This window comes from Ictalurus punctatus, chromosome 25, assembly GCF_001660625.3.
Source record: "Ictalurus punctatus breed USDA103 chromosome 25, Coco_2.0, whole genome shotgun sequence".
In the NCBI taxonomy this organism is placed as follows: domain Eukaryota; kingdom Metazoa; phylum Chordata; class Actinopteri; order Siluriformes; family Ictaluridae; genus Ictalurus; species Ictalurus punctatus.
In genome coordinates, this window is record NC_030440.2 from 12,190,005 (window position 1) to 12,209,401 (window position 19,397).

Sequence of the window (19,397 nt, forward strand, 5' to 3'; positions counted from 1 at the left end):
CAAAGGAGATTAAAAATATAGCTAACTTTACTGAGTTGAAGCCAAACCAAAGGCAATTCTGGGTCAATAGTCATTACAATGACTCTTGTGATTCTTGCTTTTCCAGCAGTGATGAACAATTTTCTGATGTGACTGTGGCATTAAACAGACATAGAAGGTTCAAGATAAGGCTAATGTGTGTGTGTGTGTGTGTGTGTGTGTGTGAGAGAGAGAGAGAGAGAGAGAGAGAGAGAGAGAGAGATAGAGAGAGCGAAAGAGAGACAGACAGAGAGAGATTTGTAGTACAACTCCAAGTTTCTTGGATTTTCTATGTTGTGGACATTTTAACCAATCCAGAAAATAGTGTAATCTGTAATACAGTTAGCATTACTTCCTCGCAGCTCAAGTCCCTGGCTCGATCCTGAGCTTGGGGGACTGTCAGTGTGGAGTTTCTGTGCATGTTCTCCTCATGTCCGCATGGGATTCCTCTGGGTTCTCCGGTATCCTCCAACCAGTAGGTTGATTGATTTAGATCAGTTGCTCCTAGGTGTGAATGAGTGTATGAATGTGTCTGTGTGTTCATGGTGCCCTGCAATAGACTAGAATTCCATCCAGTGTGTATTCCCACCTCATGCCCAGTGATCCGAGAATAGCCTCCAGGTTTACCACAACCCTGACCCTGTGCCTATAGAGAAACAAAATGTGCACAAGGTAATGCATAGAACAATCAAAATATATTTTCATTAAAGCTAAGGTACAAAACCATGTTGATTTGTGAGTAGTGAGCATAATTTTGTAAATAATTAAGAAATACATGTATTCTGCAAAAATATCTTCAAACTAGACAGATGAAACTGCAGTTAACTAAAACTGTCCAATAATCATGTGACTAAATCAATCGCTTTGCTTTGCGAATCAACTGATTGATGGGGAAACTTAATGAGTTGTTAAGTGGCTAAGACTTGAGTAAGAAAATATCGCTAATTGTTATTTTTAAGATAAAAGCAAGGATAACCACCACAATGTAATTGTGGTCCAAAATTGGTTGATCATCTACCAGAATTTTTAATGTGGCAGTTTGCAAATGTAGGAGGCACAGGCTCAACCTGGCACACCCAGGGCAAGTGTCTCAAAGCTGATTATATTGTGGTGGCATTTTACATTCAGACCTCTAATGTAGACCAAGAACTCCATCAATATGGAGTGCAGTGACAGAGTCCATTGGAACTATTCTAGACGTAAAAACATGTTTGATACACTTTGGTTGTTCAAATGTATTTGGATGATACACAGTAGATTCATAGTACAGTAGATACAGTACAAACAGGCTATGTGGTTGACAGTAAGCCAGCCCCTATCTCAGTCTAATTCAGTGTGTGGGATATTATTTGGATTTTTTTAGTTGTCATTTGGTGTTTTAACCATTAATTCATTTTCAGTAACCGGTTTACTCTGGTCAGGGTTGTAATGGATCCACATATCCACATAACTCATTTCTATCTCAGGAACGCTGGGCCTTAGGAGAGAATACAGGACACCAGTCCATCGCAAGGCACCATGAATATGCATTCATACTCAGACATTCACATGGGAATTTTAGTATAGCCAGTCCACCTACTGGCATGTTATTGGGAGGTAGGAGGAAACAGAGAACCCAGAGGAAACCCATGCAGACACAGAGAGAACATGCACCAAAACTCCACAAAGACAGTAACCTGAGGTCAGAATTGGTCAGTAGCAGGTTGGACTATTACAGTGTTGGAAAAATGACATCAATGGTGGTAGTAGATGCAGTGCTTCCCAATTGCTTTCCTGAGAACCACATGCTCTCCACAACTCCACCTGGTGTCCAGGACCAGGATTGGGAGTCATTACTGTACTCAATTGTACAGTGGTCATTGTACACTGCAGTAAGGTTGATGAAATAGAATATTTATTATTATTTCCACTGCAGTTTCGATCACTTGTATTCTCAGTGGATGTATATCTGTACAAATGCAAAAAAGCTGAAAGTGAAGAAATTGAATGACTATGAGTAACTCATGACTAGAGGTGAATGAGTTAGTGAAACTCTTTTGGCCAAAAGTATTGCAGGATTAGATTATTGAGATTGCTTAGTAGAAGATGCATTGGAGATTGTACTGTGGTTAGTATGCAGGATTATCTTGCATACTAACCACAGTACAATCTCCAATGCATCTTCTACTAAGTAATCTCAATAATCTAATCCTGCAATAAGGCGATATCCTGCAAAATCCAACTCTCACATCACATAATGATGGTGATCTGAATAATCAATATAGCTGGTGATGTGAGAGTTGCAAAATGAACAGATGAAAAAACCCAGTAGTGGTGGAGAGTTATCATCTCTCTCTCTCTCTCTCTCTCTCTCTCTCTCTCTCTCTCTCTCTCTCTCACTCTCTCTCTCTTTCTGCAATTGAGTGTCAGTATAAATAGGTTGTCCCTAGCCATGTCATGACTTGACACATTCCTTTGTGATCTGTCCTCTCCACCTCTCCACACCTTCTTGGGTAATATGTAAGGAGAGGAGCTGAAGGTAAGTTTTAACTGTTGATATGTAAACTGCGTGAACTGTTACAGATTTTGATACTGCCCTTTATTGAGGGTGAGAATCACTTAATCTCATCAAAGAGCACATATGGTGTGAAATCTGGTGAAGACTCCATCTTCACTGCAAGTCGCAAATCATGCTCCATTTAATGCTACTCACGAGGTGGCCATAGGTTGTGTTGAATGCCATTTAATGTTAAAAGGCACCTAGGGACCTGCATCCAAGTATGCTTGTTCTTCCTTTACCCAGTGAATTAATCTGTCTTTAGACCGCAGAATTTGTTTACAGTGCATTGATCAGTGGGTTTATTAATATGGCAGAAATTCTAGTTTCAGCTACAATGTGATACAGTATGACCTCCAGTTCCCAATGTCAGGTCTGTCAGTAATATTAACAACAGACAGAACCATGGTCTGTTCGGCCAGAATGGGGCTATCAACAACATTGGTTGGTTACATAATCTGTTCATAAACTGTAGTTTCATCCACAGTAGTGGTAGCGTAAAAAAAAAAAAAATCATACAGCTGTAGATTTATAGATTAGTAGATAATTTGCTAATGCATTCTGATCCAAAACAAAGCATTTGTATCTGTCCTGTGTGTGAACCACACTGGACAGTTGTCTGTCTGTTCGTACAACCACCACCTCGTAAATTTGCCCCACTAGGCACATTGATTTCATTTAGAGGATGTTAATATGCTAATGTGAAAATACAGCATCAGTTGTTACAGTATCCCTCTTTACAGGGAGAAAACTTGTGCTGGATTAACACCTAAGGGTGTCCACACACTCTACTAGTGACAGTTGCTTTTGTGAAATTGCTGACAGGTGCTGAGCATTCAGAGAACATCGAAACAAGCTGACGTGCAACATACCCAGTTTGACTACTGAAATCGCAATACCAACAGCATCGCATTCAGGTGTAGAAAACCTGGATATGGGCGATTTGTGGCCACTCATGACTGCATTCATAACTGAGATAGCCCTGTCTTCCATCGAAAAGACTAGCATGCACACCTTACGCCACTGAACAGTCCGTGTAGGAGTCAAGGTAGTCTTTGTTGTTAAACTTTAAGTTTTTAATGACTTACCTTAATGACATAGTGCTTCCACATGAAAGACCAGGGACTTTTACTGGCTCAACACGTGCTGTTGGGATTGTTCAGCCATATGCCATTCATTCAAATATACTAGTACACCCGGGCGAACGTGCAGTAAATTAAATGTGGAAATGCATTTTTTAGATCCTATGGTCAGAACCATTTATGGTTGTGCATTCTTCTGGTCTTCTGAGATCAAATGGCAGTTGTATTGAGAGTACATTTAGGCTTCTTAGACATAGAACGGTGTGGATTCTGCCAGATGTTCTGACCCATGTACTTGTTTCTGTAGTATGGTCATATAATATTGCCCCTTTGTATGATGAGACCTTGCTCTGTGTTCATAGTGGTTGACAACGAAATAATAGCTACTATGTGTTTTCAAAAATGATGCTGAGATGCTTTCTATGAACTATGCAGATGTGATCACACTCTTATCTGACACAAATGGTTGTATTTTGTTTGGGTTGCACGGCTACGCTAGCGTGTACACTGCGCTGTATCCTGCGGAACGTCGACCACGTGGTTTCTGAAACCCATGTTCTCTGGAATGATGTGTAGGTTACATATGTTTCATTCGTTATTGACTCTGTCTTTTTGTGCAAGTCACTAAGGTGTACAGTACAAATTGGTACTGGCAACTGATTGTATTTTATTAATCGAGTTCACAGAATCCCATGCAGGGCCATTTGGTCCAAGCTGGAGATTTTCACTGTTTCTCTGTGTGCAGTAGCAGTGTTGCAGGATCAGGCCGCACATTTGGGCAAACTCTGCAACCGAACTAATCTTTTACTGTAACTGAATGAACTCAATTAACTCGAGTCATTAACACACTCTAGACTTTAGTGATGGCATAAAAAGGCATCTAGAGGTAGCCTGCTTTGTTTTAGACTGAAGGAGGCAACGATCCTTGACGAGACCGAAGATCAGCAAACGTTCAAATGAAAAATTTCAAGTTTATGCCAGGCGTATAGAAAAAAAAAAAAAGAAGTGCAATTACCTGGTCCATGAATGCTCAAAGGTGACCGAGTAGACAGTTACTGGTCTCTAGATGGCACTGTTGTCTTCCAAATTAGAAGATCAAGCCCAACGTTGTGTTCTCTTATGGAGCTCTTCTCTGGTGTAGTCCAGAATAGCACACTGAATATATGCCAGAAAGAAACACAGAGAGTACACCTCCACTTTCTTTGTAGTACATCAATTTCTGACATTGCCATAGTGTTTTCTGTTATATGTGATTGCTACATGATGCTATAATGAGGAAGAAATGTGCTTAACATGATTTAATATTAGAAATGTATGTTATATATGGTATTAAATTGAATGGATAGACATAGTGGTTTGAAAGTTCTGAAGTTTTCAGAAACTACTGTAGGTTAAATACTGAAGGTATCACCACAGAAAATTCACATGCTAATAGGGTTATTATCAAATTACTAAGTACTTGAAGTACTGGTTTAGCCTTGTAGTCCTTGCACAGGATTATTAAAAAATGAAAATCTGTGATACTGGTTTAGAGATCTAGCGTCTGAACATGCCGTACTGTCCTAACACTTGATGTACTGGTGGATGAACAAAACAGCAGGCAATTTTGATTCCTGAGAGAAAGAAATAGAGTCCACGGTCTCAGGGCTGAGTTTATTTAAAGGAAATATGTATAAATAAAGATCGATAAACACAGCAAGGCTTCTGTTCTCCATTATACATGGTGTCTCTGATAAAGCTCACGAACATGCTGTTCTTTCCCCTCTCTCTATCTCTCTCTCTGTCTTTCTCACTCTTCTGATCATCCTGAAATTCTCACGAATCATAGACTCCAATTTTGGGAGTGCAGTTTAAATAAGGAAGTGAAGGAAGACAGAAGACATTACAGGCCTTTAATTGTCACTTTGTCCACAGCGAATAACATACTGACTAGGAGGTCATATCTAATTAAAGGCTTATGGTCTGCACCAAAAAATATTTTCAACAGGAAATCCCAGTTAAGGATGCACTCATTGTAAAATATGAAGCCGAGCCTGAAAAGTTATATGATTTTCATATATTATAACTTCCTTATATGGTTAAAAATGGTGAAAAAACACAAAGCAGATTTCTCTCTTGCCTTCACCGAGTGCAGAATTGCCATCAGTACCATGGGATTTTGGTAGCCATGTTGTGTACTAACCACTAATTTCATCACTCCCTGGTCTAAAATATCATATAATTTGCATCAAAAACCCTCATGGAAGAGGCTGCTGCTGTTCTGTGTATTAGTATGGAGTGCCCATTCCTGTGCAGTTACATGTTTTATCATTTGAAAACTGCATTTTGCATACATTTCCCACCAAAACTTTCCATGAGATTGTTATACTGTGTGTCTTACATACTGCCTTTTTAAAATCAGTCCAATTACAACTATAGCCTATTACAGTGTGACATAAAATAAATCTTAAAAGTAGTTCAATCATAAAGAATTTTGGTCTGTCCCACTATACAAACATTCAAATTCTTTTTGAAATATAATCAATAATTTGTATTTCTAAAATTTTGTACCAGTGATATTATATGGTAAATGTAAGTGCAATGTCATTTAAAAAAAAAAGTTTTTTAATTATATATTACTTATTTCCATTCATAAATAAAAAGTATTATTAGCTTGTGACTGGTGAAAATGTATGGAAAAAAGAAGAAAGATTTATATAGGGTACCACAGGATGTCTGTGGTGTGAAACAAACAAAAAACAAATAAAAGCAGTCAGAGTGCTGCAGAAAGCTCATCTCTCTCTATATATATAGAACTTTGCTCAGGGTGTAAAGTTTGTGTGGTACATTTGTGTTTTTAATGATTTTTTATATTTTAAACTTTGGAAACTTGTTTTCTTTCGCTGATGCTCAAGAAAGCAACACGATACATTAAGAGTCAGGGGGGTGTAAACTTTTGAACAGGATGATCGGCGTAAATTGTTATTATTTTGTCTTCTGGGAAACATGCAAATATCTTATGTAGCTTCTGGAGGGTGGTACTAGATGAAAAAATAAGATCTTTAAACAAAATTACAACAATTTAGCTGTGCAAAAGTTTACACCCCCTGGCTCTTAATGTATCGTGTTGCCTTCTTGAGCATCAGCGAAAGAAAACAAGTTTCCATCGGTGAATGTTTGCACCTTTTGTAATAGTCATGTACGAGTCCCTCAGTTGTCCTCAGTGTGAAAAAGATGGATCTCAACATAATATATTCGCTGTTGGAAAGGGGTCAAATATGCAGAAGATGCTGGAAAAGTAAAGAATGTGCAGGACCTGGAGGATTTTTCTAAAGAACAGTGGGCAGTTTAACTGCTCAGGACAAACAAAGGACTCATGAACAACTCTCACAAAACATAAATACATCATGTCATTGATTATCCAGGTAACGACACACGGTATTAAGAATCGAGCGTGTGTAAACTTTTGAACTTGTTCATTTGTGTAAATTCGGTTATTATTGTGTCTTGTGGGACTATAATGGTATGTGAAATAGCTTATTAAGGATAGAATTAAATAAAAAAAACTAAATGCAATTTTTATGATCTCTCTTATGTATTATTATTTTTTAATTATTAACATTTTGCAGATTTGGCAAGACATATGTAAACTTATGACCTCAACTGTATAAACCCTGAAAATAATAAACCACTTAAAAAAAAACAGATCCTTTAGAAATGTGCTGATATAATAAATAACAACAAAACAACCAATATACACTAAATATCTAAATCCTGTGGATATTTTCTTAGACAGCCTACAGCATACCAGACAAGCCTTAACCATGGAGGTAAACTTAAAGGACTAGTACTTAGACTATCATTTACCACAGCTGTAAGTAATAGCTGGGTAATGTTTTTTTTTTTTTTAATAATGTGAAGCTCTCTTGTTCTTTGAAATGAAACACTGATAGTTTGTTCTTATGTGGGGCCCAAAGAATATTATGATGAATGACCTCTTCCTAATCTTTAAAACAGTAAGCCGAGTCATTCGCAGGTGTGGAAAGATTGTGTTATGTTAGCTATGGGCTTGTTGTGGGGCCACGAAGAGGCTTGTGTCCTGGAGTTGTGGGTTTATGGGGATGTAACTAAAGATTAATGCCAGTGCGGTATGCACACTGGTGTCCTGGGAAACACGTGTACATGTGTACTTTCATCTCGATTGGTACACTGATTGGTATACTGAATGGGAGGGCCAAAAATAATTCTTCTAACTTGATGAAATCACTAACTTGATGTTACTTTTATGAAACAATTATAGTTGAGCCCTATAAGGGTCTCATCATTGGCATTAAACTGTTACACATATACATAAGAACACACTCATCATTCATCATTGGTTATTACGTGTTTCAAGTCAGTAATGAAGCTGTGTTTCTTCTGATTTGCAAGCAAGGTAAACAGCAGAAGTTTCATTTGCTGTTAGCCAGCTCTTCCTTTCAAACCATACAAAATGCAGTTCTGTCATTCATCCCTTTGTTTAATTTGTACCTTGAAAAATGTTGGCTTAGAAGTCTATTTACTTATATTTCTCCTCCAAAGGTTTTTTTTGTAAAATCAGTCATTGCGAAAGCAATCCAGATTTTTCATGTTTGTTACACCGCTATGTATTACTTAGTCACTGCTGATTTGGTAATTGATGTGACTGCAAAAGCAGGCTTCAATAATTAGGCAGTCCCTCCAGGATTTAGCAATTTTGCCATTGTAGAAATGAACACAAAATCAAGCAAACTACCAAAAACTACCACACATTTGGGCCAAGACGCGTGACATCGTCACGACACGCATTCAACCAAAGCCCTCTTCGGGTTCACGTGCATTGAACATGAGTACAGCTAAAAAGTCTCAGTTACCAACATACATCACTGCGCAATTGCAATTTTGCCAATTCCAAGGAAGCATTTTTGGCCTCAACGATCACAAAAAAACTCACTGCACACAAATTCTAGCAGTCGTTTCACACTGTTTTATTTCCTGTCATGACTGGCTGTGTGAATCTACAGTCTGGGCTACAAAGAAATCAGCCTCCATTCTTATCAGTGAATTTTTTACTTATGACAGTTGATGGCTATTGTTCTTGGTTCCACAAACAAAAAGAAAATACACTTTATGCCATTTGTAACAACAAAAAAAAGACAATGTGGATGCCAAAAATGGAGCCTTATTTTTAAAATCTATTATTTCCTTCAAAGAGAGGGAAGGCTTAGCTCTGCTGTCCTTTTATACCAGCCAGCCAGCCTTCTCTGCTGTATTTTACATCTGTTCGATGGCTTAATGTTCCCTCAGGCCCTACATTGGAGTTAAAGTAGAACCCTCCCTTTAGGAACATAATCATTATGATAATTTATTACAGTAAAGCAAAAAACCCATGAATCTCATTTACTCGGTTGGCAACTGACCCAGATAACTGTGTCATACACATACACACAAATACTGGGCAATAAATGCCATTGTTAATTGACTTGAAACCTCAGCTGCTACCTATAAAAGCAATTGGAAGTGAATGCATCAAAAATAATACACCTAAGAGTATGCAATAACACCCTCCATTGCTTTGAATGCTATGTGCTTATCTAATCACATTTCTCTTTAGTTATACCAATATATACCAGTATGTATTCAGTATCATCATTGAGTGGAATTACATTCAATCCACGCATTTCCGTGCGTTTATGACACGTGTGGCATCAGGGCAATGCAGAGACCCTGAAACTACTCACCTTTATAAAGGAGCACATGCATGAAGATTTTAAAATGCTCATTTTAAATACTAAATACTAAACACTAAAACAGTATAACCTGCTGAATAAATGGCAACGGATATAAAATCAACACATAACAAGCCACACTATATTATATAATTAAATTTGCATCTATCACATTATATAATAAATGTATAATAATGAAAGACAAATGAAATACTAAAATGTGACATAATAACAGTATGGTGTAATAAGAATATGAATATATCTAATATGTTAACAATTCAACTAATAAGTTGAAAAGTGGACTAAAGACTTATAAACACTACAGTAAGTGACTAAACGCAATCACATTTCTAGCTACAAATTTCTAGCTAGATAATATACTGCAAAGGCAATGGCATGGAATACATTTCATTGCTAAACACACATCCACAAGCCTCCATGTTCGTCTTTTGTTAGCAACCAGCTAGCCAGCTAACTGTGATGGGTGATGTATATTTTCTGTATAGTCAGTGTTACAGACATATTCACTTGTTAAGTCTATATGTTGATTGATCCACTTGTATATACATTATAACTCATTGAAATGTAAGGAGTGCTACTTTGTTTGCTCTTCACGCTGTGATAAGCCATGTTGATTTGATGTCACTCACTGTATTCGGAGGAACTGATAGTTAAGACTGCCCCAAGTATGAATTTTGAGTTAAGGGCGATGTTTTCTTTGGCTGTTGGAGGTCATGTTGGAGGACAAGTTACGACCTCTAGTTGAATGCAGCATAATACTATAAATACAACATAACAGCATGCATACAGTCGAAAATTGGCCCAAATAATTTTAATTAACAATTAAACTGATCATCTTCACATTGCTAATAGAGAGTCAGGAACTTTAGAGTTAGATTATTATTCATTGAAACATCCTCTCTGCTCTAATTTACAAGAGCAAAAAAAAAAAAAAAGATCAGCCATAACATTAAAACCACTGACAGGTGAAGTGAATAACATTCATCTTGTTTATTATCTCGATACAATGGCAGCTGTAAATAGGTTGGATATAGTAGGCAGGAAGTGAACAGTCTGTTATCGAAGTTGATGTGTTGGTTGGAAGCAGGAAAAATGGGTAAGAGTAAGGAATTGAGCGACTTTGACAAGGGCCAAATTGTGATGGCTAGACGACTGGGTCAGAACATTTCCAAAACTGCAGGTCTTGTGGGGTGTTCCCAGTATGCAGTGGTTAGTACCTACCAAAAGTGGTCCAAGGAAGAAAACCGGTGAACCAATGACAAGGTCATTGGGCCCAGGGCTCATTGATGCGTGTACGGAGTGAAGGCTAGATCATCTGGTCCGATCCCACAGAAGAGCTGCTGTAGCACAAATTACTGATAAAGTTAATGCTGGCTCTGATAGAAAGGTGTCAGAACACACAATGTATCACAGCTCAGTGAGTATGGTATGGTAGCTGCAGACCAGTCAGAGTGCCCATACTGACCCCTGTCCACCGATGAAAGCTCCTAAAATGGGAACATGAGCATCAGAACAGGACCATGGAGCAATGGAAGAAGGTGGCCTGGTCTGAAGAATCACGTTTTCTTTTACATCATGTGGACGTCGGGGTGCGTGTGCGTGGATTACCCGGGGAAGAGATGGCACCAGGATGCACTATGGGAAGGCGGCAAGCCGGCAGAGGCAGTGTGATGTTCTGGGTAATGTTCTGCTGGGAAACCTGGGGTCCTGACATTCATGTGGTTGTTACTTTGACATGTACCACCTACCTAAACACTGTTGCAGACCGAGTACACTCCTTCATGGCAATGGTATTCCTTAATATCAGTGGCCTCTTTCAGCAGGATAATGCTCCCTGTCATTCTGCAAAAACTGTTCAGGAATGGTTTGAGGAACATGACAGAGTTCAAGGTGTTGATTTGGCCTCCAAATTCCCCAGATCTCAATCTGATCGAGCTTCTGTGGGATGTGCTTGACAACCAAGTCTGATCCATGGAGGCCCCACCTCACAACTTACAGGGCTTAAAGGATCTGCTGCTAATGTCTTGTTGCCAGGTACCACAGCACACCTTCAGAGGTCTTGTGGAGTCCATGCCTCGACGAGTCAGAGCTGTTTTGGTGGCACAAGGTGGGGCCTAAATGATATCATGCAGGGTTTTAATGTTATGGCTGATTGGTGTATGTTATTATTGTGACATTTATGTTATTAAAAGTGAGGCCCAACTCTGTGTTAATGCCCATGGGTGTGATGGTCAGGTGTCCACATATTTTCGGTCATATGGTGTTGAGATAAGCTACATGCATTTAGATCCCTTCTAGAGATGGGTATAAGCATAAGCTCAATGTCCACGATTTACATCTGTTTGTGTGCCATAAGACATACAGCCTAGTGAATACACACACACACATACACACTTACACCAATGTAAATAAGCAACAGGCAGGCACACAGCAGGAGGAAACATTTCCCATTATTGTAAAACTAATTGGAAACAAAGTGAAGAGGAAGATCTGCTTCTCCTTTGAAGAAAACACGTGAATTCCCTGAGCGCATGGACACATGCTTTTGTGTGTGAGTGTATCATACGTGTCTTCATTATTTCCCTTTTAATGGTTCCTCCCCATTTTATCGCTCATTTCCCTTGGGCAAACTCTTTGATGGGTTTGCCAGGTCTTAGCAGGAGATCCCCGTCTCGCTTCTAAAAATGCTTCACACTATTGCTCGCGGTAATAATATGGGATAGTTGTGCCAAGATTTCCCACAACACACACACAAACAAACACACACAAACACACACACAGACACACACACTTGTAATTCTACCTTTATGTTTTCTCCGATGATTTGTGTATTAACATAGCTGAATAATGCCCCAACCCTCACCCTACATATAAAACACACAGAAACACAAAGTACACCATACACACCGCAGTGACATTGATGAGAGCTTCAATCATTCTATATATCTATACACTTTTCCTTCAGCACTACTTTTCCTTCACTAGCAGTAATTGTGTTGAAGCAAAACTATTTGTGTTAAAATGTAAGATTCACACTCATTTTGTTTTATTGAAATGGATACATGTAATTAGTAAATACATATTATACGATTCAGCAGATCCAATTCCAGTACATGACCAACAATATACCCCTTTGTCTAATCACTGGATGTGCGAATTTATACAGTACTTTCCAACAGTTTAACTCATCATTTAACTCTTAATGATTTGGGGGTTTTGTTTTTTGGCTGTAATGTAAAGAACCTGATCATGTGGTACAACCGAACCGGTGTGGTGCTGGATCTTGTGACTGTAAAGGACGAAAGAACTGAGTACACAATTGTATGCTTGCCCCATCGCTGATTTCTGCCTTTGATTTGTGCCTGAGTGCTTACAGTAAATTACTGTATGTGTTAGAATAAAATTACAGACTCCTTCAAAGCGTGTGTATGGCGCTTTAATAGTGTCCTGAATCCAGCACCAAGAGTCTAGTCATTCTCAGTCTGATTATTGAGAGCCTTTTCTCCCCAAACGAACCGCCCCTGACTCATGATCGGCTTGATACGAGAAGAGAATAAGTCAAAAAGACTCAGGTTTGTTAGAACAGAGACATTCTGCATTGTGCTAGAGCGCATCATCTGAAAAACTGAAGGGGTCAGATCTAGACTAAGCAGTTATACTGTCTTACAGGTGTTCACCTGTATTTCATTCAGAGCTGCTAAGGATTTGTGTTGAGGACTTAGCATGGACAAATAACTTTGTCAACAGTACGTGTTTAAAAATAACAGACATTATTAAATTTCCATCCATCCATCTTCTATACCGCTTAATCCTTTTCAGGGTCACGGGGAAACCTGGAGCCTATCCCAGGGAGCATCGGGCATGAGGTGGGGTACACCCTGGACAGGGTGCCAAACCATCACAGGGCACAATCACATACCATTATTAAATTTGATTTATTATAAATAAACATGCGCCAACCAAGCACAATTCATGGCTATTCTGTGCGTATTTAAGGAGTTACACTGCATAAAAATGTCATCTTTGCAGGACGAAAACATCTTGAATATAGTCAGATGTATCTAGTATTTCCTATGATAAGATTACAATTAATCAGATAGGAATTATTAAACCCATTTCTAGACATAAAAGATTGAAATGAGCAAAAGTGTCTGTAAATAGAAAAAGCATGAACGGTTGAGAACTAGGTTTAATAATCTTTTAGATTTTTTCCCCTAATAATTGTCTTATTGTGATTTTATAATAGAAATTATTATATAGGAATTATTATATAGGGATACGATTAGAACGATTTAATAGGAAATATGATTGACTATATCCGTAAATATATTTCCAGTTGATAATGCCGTAATGTTTGTAATAAGTGTAGCTGTAATGTTTGTAGATCAGTGCCTTATCTCTTGTAAATCCATATTTGAGAACTCCATACCTGAAGGAAACTCCAAATGATGAAAAAGCCCTAATGAATAGAAATCTCCATCAAGTTCCACGTTTTACTGTTTTCTGTTGATAAGTTTTAAGATGTGAGAATCTTGTGCTACAGTTGCACACTCTTACAAAGGCAAATGATCAATAAACTCTTCCGTTTTATTTAAGTTTGATTTTTTTTTGTGCACAGTCAAAACCTACAAATAAAAGCAACAAAAGCCATTGTCAAGCTACACTGAAAGTGTCTAGAATGTTCTGTGGAAAATGTGAAGATGTTGTACAGCTAATACTTGTATGTGTAAGCTGTATAACTCAAAATGTGAATTTAAAATAGCTACGCTAAAAAGCGAATTGAGGGCTTAAATTAATAGTAAGCGTTACCACCAGCGTTACAGTACAATTTTTAATCCATGCTGGGGTGTGTGCTGCTTTCCATGAACACTAGAATACTCAGAACACTCAATTTGTATTAAAACTAGCACTGTTAACTAGTGGGGTAAGCTGGGTATCTGACTACATAAATGACACCCATAGTACAGTGTCATGACATCACATCCCAAGCCCTGTACCGTCATCCCACTTTAGCCCTTCCCTCTCACTCAAAGTGAACCACTGAATGGCAGGATTGCAAATTTAACTCAGTAAAGAACATAGTAGGATAAGTTAGTTAGTTAAAGGCTCTAGGCTCGATTCCGAGCCATGGCGACTTGATGGATGAACGATCTGTAGGAAGATCGATCATGTGCCAGTTGGATAAGTTGGGTCAAGGTCTTTTCCGTTGTTGTTTTGATGGTGTCGAGCCATCGGGTTGCTGGTCTTCCTCTTCTTGTTCCTTCGATGCGTCCCATCATAACGTCCTTCTCCAGTGAGTGATCTGTTCGTACAATGTGTCCAAAGTAGGCAAGTCATAGTTTGGTAATCCTTGCTTCGAGAGACGTGTCCGGTTTGATTTGCTCCAATATAGATTTATTTGTCCGTCTGGCTGTCCATGGTATCGACAGGATTCGTCTCCAGCACCACATTTCGAAGGCGTCGATTCTTTTCTGTTCTTGTTTCTTGACTGTCCAGCTCTTGCTGCCATATGTTACAATGGAGAAGATGAGACTGTGAACGAGTCGTGTCTTTGTGGGCAAAGAAATGTCCTTCGATTTGAAAATTCTGTCCAATGATTTCATCATTGATTTTCCCATGGCTATTCTTCGTTTCACTTCTTCGAGAGTCGTTGCCTTCGTGTTGATCATTGATCCAAGTAGGCTGAAGTCATTGATAACCTCAATTTCGTCTCCATCCAGGTCAAGGGTTCGTCGATTGTAATTTTCATTGGTCATCACCTCTAATTATAATCTATAAATTAGACTTTTTTAATTAAGATGATTAGGTGCTGTTTTCATACAATGTAGATACATGAGAGATTATAAGAGTTGTCACGTAATTGAAATTTCCCACACAAAGCACCATTTTCTAAAGTGCACTAAAAAGCGCTGATGTCGTTTGTTGAATCCTGTGGGTTTTTTCTTTTAAACAAAAATCCCTCAAACACTAAAAGTTTCTAAAAGTGTAGGCAAGCAGCAGTAATTACAAGGTTAGGCGCTCTACTGAGTCCAGAAGAGTCGGCGAGAAATGTCTTCCACATTACCCTGTTAATTCTTGTCATATGCACAGATAAGCATACCCATGCTTTTGTTTCTCTCCCGCATACACACACCCACACACACTCACACATTCTTTTCTCCCAAAATGGCATGATGTCATATTAAATGTAACACAATTCAAAGCTACCTATAGAGTATGGTTATTTAAAGATCTTAGTCTTTGAAAGCATCCCTAATGGCCCCGCCTCTGAAGTTTCTGAGAAATTGCTGCTTTCTGTGTTTGCTTACCTGCTGTTGTTTGGTTAGCGGTGGCTCAAAATGATGACATCATGTCAAAAGCATTGGTTTAATAACAGTTCTGGTGGTTTGGGGTTTTTCTTCCTGTGTGTGTTTGTGTTTGTTTTTTAGCTGTTTCTCCTGGTACCATGTGATCCTCCGTTTAGAGGATCGATGATCGGTAGCGTCTGTGAATCGGCTGTATCTGTGTCTGTTCTTCTTGACAGAAAACATGAAAGCTCAGCTCTTTTGTAGAAAATCTTGCATTTCATTCTTTTTGAGGGCATCTTTCGCTCCTAAGCATCTAAAACGACATACTTATAAGGCTTGGCAGATGATGATCCACGGAGTTTTGAAACACTTCTGTAAAAAGTGTCTAGCCAACGTTATTATCTAAATGAATGCGGATTACTGTAAACTGAAGACAAAATAGATATTTACAGGGTTGGCACTAAAGCAATTGAGAGAGAGAGAGAGAGAGAGAGAGAGAGAGAGAGAGAGAGAGAGAGAGAGAGAGAGAGAATTCTCACTGGGAGTGGAAAATCTAGCACAGTTTATAAACCAGAAGCTAAAAGCACAGATTGTAGGTATGATCCAGCATTATAAACTGAGCTTTTTAACATCAAGAGAACTTCTTTCTTTCATCTAAAATATTCAAGCTGTAGATTTCTCCTTGCACTAGGAGATGCCGATAAACTGGTTCCATGCTTTTGTGTTCTGTAGAGTAGATTACTGTAATTCGTTATTCACTAGACGGCCTGGAGACACTATTCACAAAGTATAACATATACAAAATGCAGCTGCCAGAATGCTAACAAGGAAAAAAAAAGTCTGGTTTGTTTTCTTTCTTTTAGGATAGATTGGTTTCATTGCTGAGTTTGAAGTGGCAGTGGTACAATTGTACAGCTTAGCGGCTTAATTTCTGTACAAGTTGTGTAAGAGACTCTTTTAATGAGGACCCTGGACCTGGTTTTGAATTATTAAGGTATATATACTTACAGTATATGCAGCAACTACAAAAAACATGAAGGCACTTCTTTTATTATTTATAGAATTAGCCATTTACATCTGCATTTATTCCTTCATATTAATCATTTTATTGTTGTATAAAGCAAAACAAACACAGTACTACTGCTACTGCTACTACTACTCCTACCAATACTGTTATTGCAACTACTACTACTACTACTACTACTACTACTATTACTACTACTACAACTACTACTACTACTACTACTACTACTACTACTATTACTACTACTACTGTTACTGCAACTACTACTACTACTATTAATACTACTCCTACCACTACTGTTACTGCAACTACTACTACTACTATTACTACTACTACTGTTACTGCAACTACTACTACTACTATTACTACTACTCCTACCACTACTGTTACTGCAACTACTACTACTACTGCTGCTGCTACTACTACTACTACCACTACTGTTACTCCTCCTACTCCTACCACTGCTGTTACTGCTGCTGCTACTACACCTATTTCTCTTACTGCTACTACTACTACAACTGCTTCTACTCCTCCTAGTCCTCCTCCTACTCCTCTTACTGCTACTACTACAATAATCGCTTCTGCTGATACTATTCCTACTAGTGCAACTGCTACTAGTAGTCTACTACTGCTACTACTACACCTGCTGCTGCTACTACTACTACTATAATAATAATAATAATAATAATAATAATAATAATAATAATCACAAATATATTATATTCTCAAACAGAACGTTTTTTGTTTTCCTCATGTTACCAGTTACATAGAACACATGATAGCTTCTGCAAACACAATATATAAGTTGATTCAAATTAACCGAATTGTTGACACCAGAGTTTACCAATGAGGTTAAAACGGATCAGAATTATAAACAGCTCTGAGCACAGATTTAAACAAACCCTAAGATTCGCTGACACATGCATGATGTCATTGTTTTATCTTCATGCAGGTGTGGAGTTATCATTTGCCCCAGGGTTGAATCTAGCCACGAATACCCTATCTAACCTAATCTAACAGTTTTCCTAAACAAATAATGTAATATTTGCACTGTTTTCTAATGTCTTATAATGGCACCCCATTATACAATGTAATGTTGTATTTATCATCACTACTGAATATTTGGTCATACAGGGCTCATACTCTGACTTCTTCACACCATTACAGTACTAATATTATTCCTGAATACCGCAGAAACCTAAACTTATGCCTCTTTGACCTGTACTTGGCCTTATCATATAGTACTACCTCCAGGGTAGACCAAAAGCAAAGCTAAAAGCAATATGTATTGTGCAGGGCGGAAACACTTGAAAGTTTGCTTTGATTACAGTTGATTGGTGTGACGTAACCCTTAGCAACATGGAAGATTATGCTGTTGTGGGATTGTTTAGTCAGGCGAGAGCCTGTGGTGTTATGGGAAACACAATGAGACACCTGAGGAATTATTAACTCCCAATAAGAAACACGCGAGAGTGAGGGTGAGTTAAGAACAAAAAATGCACAATAAAAAGAAGAAAAAACAGAAACCAAACAGAATAAATGAGCAAACAGAAGAAAACAGAGCTCAGGAATGCACACCTACAAAAGGGGAAAGACTTTGCAAAGAACTATTGAAAACCCAGAGGTATATTTCACCTATACTATAGAACAGCCTGCGGGTGCTTGGTCATATGTACTTATACACAAAGGAGGGCATGATAGAACTTCTCTTCAGTGAGCAGCTCCTCTCCGAATTGAAATTTGTGTTGAGGGCAGGATCTATTGCTAGTAGCCATCACCAGAGCCCAGGGAACTTCTCCTGAGGATAAACTGATTTGAGAATGGTGGTGGGGGGGTGCACAAAGCGAGCTCCTTGAAGACATGGTGTGTTAAGGTTGGTGTAGAAGAACCCGAGTGTCCTGCATAGAGTCCTGACCTCAACCCCACTGAACACCTTTGGTATGAAATGGAACACCGACTGCACCCGAGAAATCCTCCTCACCTAACATCAGTATCTGATCTCACTAATGCTCTTGTAGCTGAATGATCACAAATCCCCACAGCCATGCTCCAAACTCTAGTGGAAAGCCTTCCCAGAAGAGTGGAGCTTATTATAACAGTAAAAGGAGGAAGAAATCTGGAATGGGATGTTCATGGGATGGTCAGGTGTCCACAGACTTTTGGGTATGTTTTTTTTTTTTTTTAATTCAACATAATGTTTGACATATTTACATGTCTTCATGGAGCTCGCTCCGTGCACAGGGGCATCGTGATGCTGGAACAGGTTTAGGCCTCTTAGTTCCAGTGAAGGGAAACTGCAAATCTACAGCACATAAAGACATCCTATACAATTGTGTGCTTCCAACTTTGTGGCAACAGTATGGGGAAGAAACACATATGGATGAAGGTCAGATGTAAATAAACCTTTCATCATATAGTGTACATGAAGAGCGTAGATGTCCTGTAGCTAAAGAACTGTGTTTCCATCTCAATATGCTGGGGGTCCATGCACTTTCTTTGCCCTACACATTGCTAGAACTGTTCGGTAGGAATAGTGAACGAATAAAGCTGCTGGGACAAGTTAGTGGAGTAGTGGAAAAGAAAACCTTGGCTTATGTCTCACTCTTTGTTATATTTCTCTGGAAGTGCCACCCGGAGGTTAGATGGGCAAACAAGAGCTGTGGGGTGTGCCAGAAATGGCTGCAGGTGTTTTGGTTGATGTTG

The 19,397-nt window shown here is 38.7% G+C and overlaps 1 protein-coding gene across 3 annotated transcripts in view; it reads left to right on the plus strand.

Moving 5' to 3' along the window:
- Positions 1–19,397, plus strand: part of palld (palladin, cytoskeletal associated protein) — a 106,317-nt gene that overhangs the window by 3,667 nt on the left and 83,253 nt on the right. The gene's annotated exons all lie outside the window — the stretch shown is intronic.